General features: G+C 55.1%; 2 non-coding genes across 2 annotated transcripts; both read right to left on the bottom strand.

Moving 5' to 3' along the window:
* Positions 1-269: 269 nt before the first annotated feature.
* LOC144419115 (5.8S ribosomal RNA) lies at positions 270-423 on the bottom strand. The gene has a single exon (XR_013473854.1). It is a non-coding gene; the product is annotated as a 5.8S ribosomal RNA (ribosomal RNA).
* A 298-nt stretch (positions 424-721) lies between these two features.
* Positions 722-2,500, bottom strand: LOC144419122 (small subunit ribosomal RNA; the record flags this gene model as incomplete). Its single annotated transcript, XR_013473861.1, has 1 exon — positions 722-2,500. It is a non-coding gene; the product is annotated as a small subunit ribosomal RNA (ribosomal RNA).

The following is a 2,500-nucleotide window of genomic DNA, read 5'->3' as shown; positions in this document are numbered from 1 at the left end:
TTCTTACACGGCCCGCTGGCATCGCAAGTCGTCGCCGCCGGCGCCGACCGAGCGCGTACCGTCGCCGCCTTGGCCCACGGTCGGTCTTGATCTCGTGACCGGACCGACCGACCTGGACCCGCCCCTCGAACGTAGTTGAACACGTCGAGGGGCCGGCGGTGTACGGGACACGCGGTCGCGCCGAGAAAGCTCGGCGACCGCTTCAACTTGGGGCGACGCCCGGCCGTCTTCGCAGAGGCCAGGCGACGGCCCTCGGGTGAGGACGAACGCGACCCTGAGGCAGACGCGGTCCCGGGATTGACCCGAGACCGCAATTCGCGTTCAGAAGGTCGACGTTCAATGTGTTCTGCAATTCACATTACTTCTCGCACTTGGCTGCGTCCTTCATCGACTCGCGAGCCGAGTGATCCACCGTTAAGAGTCGTCCTCGACGTTTCGCCCGGCGCCGAAGCGCGCGGACGTCACACTGTGGGATCGACCACAAAACCACCACCGACAACAACTGCACAAAAACACCAACAAACGGCGCCGAGCGACCGCCGGGCTGGGCCGGCGGCACATCGAGCGCGGTGCCCAGAAGCCACCATCGCACTCGGCTGCCTTGCTATGCCAACGTGTTACGCGTGTCGCACGGGGCGGAACCCCGATTGACGGCCGCCCTCTCGGCGGCACCCAAAGACAATTCAGTGCGCGGTCGGCCGGGGCCTACCACCACCTTCGGTAATGATCCTTCCGCAGGTTCACCTACGGAAACCTTGTTACGACTTTTACTTCCTCTAAATGATCAAGTTTGATCGTCTTCTCGACACGCCGACGCGGCCGTTGCCAGCCGCGACGGGGCCGATCCAAGGATCTCACTAAACCATTCAATCGGTAGTAGCGACGGGCGGTGTGTACAAAGGGCAGGGACGTAATCAACGCAAGTTGATGACTTGCGCTTACTGGGAATTCCTCGTTCAAGGGAAACAATTGCAAGTCCCTATCCCAATCACGAATGAGGTTCAACGGGTTACCCGGACCTTTCGGCCTAGGTTAGACACTCGCTGCTTCACTCAGTGTAGCGCGCGTGCGGCCCCGGACATCTAAGGGCATCACAGACCTGTTATTGCTCAATCTCGTGTGGCTAAACGCCACTAGTCCCTCTAAGAAGTTAGACGCCGACCGAGAAGGTCGCGTAACTATTTAGCATGCCAGAGTCTCGTTCGTTATCGGAATTAACCAGACAAATCGCTCCACCAACTAAGAACGGCCATGCACCACCACCCACAGAATCAAGAAAGAGCTCTCAATCTGTCAATCCTACCTGTGTCCGGGCCGGGTGAGTTTCCCCGTGTTGAGTCAAATTAAGCCGCAGGCTCCACTCCTGGTGGTGCCCTTCCGTCAATTCCTTTAAGTTTCAGCTTTGCAACCATACTTCCCCCGGAACCCAAAGACTTTGGTTTCCCGGAAGCTGCCGGAAAGGTCGTCATGGTAACGCCTCCGATCGCTAGTTGGCATCGTTTATAGTCAGAACTAGGACGGTATCTGATCGTCTTCGAACCTCTGACTTTCGCTCTTGATTAAAGAAAACATTCTTGGCGAATGCTTTCGCAGTAGTTCGTCTTCCGCCGATCCAAGAATTTCACCTCTAACGGCAGAGTACGGACGCCCCCGTCTGTCCCTCTTAATCATTACCTCGTGCTCCGAAAACCAACAAAATAGAACCGAGGTCCTATTCCATTATTCCATGCAACACTATGCAGGCGAACAGCCTGCTTTGAACACTCTAATTTTTTCAAAGTAAACTTATCGGCCACCGCCGACACTCAGTCAAGAGCACCGACGGAGAACCGAAGGTGAGGCGAACGCAACCAGTGACACGCCTTGCGACGGACCGGCGGCGCTCGCCCAAAATCCAACTACGAGCTTTTCAACCGCAACAACTTTAGCATACACTGTTGGAGCTGGAATTACCGCGGCTGCTGGCACCAGACTTGCCCTCCAATGGATACTCGTTAAGAGTTTTAGGATGTACTCATTCCAATTACAGGGCCTCGTTAGAGTCCTGTATTGTTATTTTTCGTCACTACCTCCCCGTGTCGGGAATGGGTAATTTGCGCGCCTGCTGCCTTCCTTGGATGTGGTAGCCGTTTCTCAGGCTCCCTCTCCGGAATCGAACCCTGATTCCCCGTTACCCGTTATCACAAAGGTAGGCACGTAGCGTACCTTCGACAGTTGATAGGGCAGACACTTGAATGATACGTCGTCGGTGCAGAGACCGTACGATCCGCGTGGTTATCCAGAGTCATCAAACGTCACAGGACGAACCCGGTCGGTTTTGATCTGATAAAAGCGCGCCTCCCGAAGTCGGCGCTTAATGCATGTATTAGCTCTAGAATTACCACAGTTATCCACTTCGCTTACGAGACCAAATAAACCAAGACTGATTTAATGAGCCATTCGCAGTTTCGCTTTACGAGAACTCGTACTTGCACCTGCATGGCTTAATCTTTGAGACAAG

The sequence above is a fragment of the Styela clava genome, unplaced genomic scaffold, assembly GCF_964204865.1.
Source record: "Styela clava unplaced genomic scaffold, kaStyClav1.hap1.2 HAP1_SCAFFOLD_111, whole genome shotgun sequence".
NCBI classification, from domain to species: domain Eukaryota; kingdom Metazoa; phylum Chordata; class Ascidiacea; order Stolidobranchia; family Styelidae; genus Styela; species Styela clava.
This window is presented reverse-complemented; position numbering and strand designations above follow the sequence as displayed.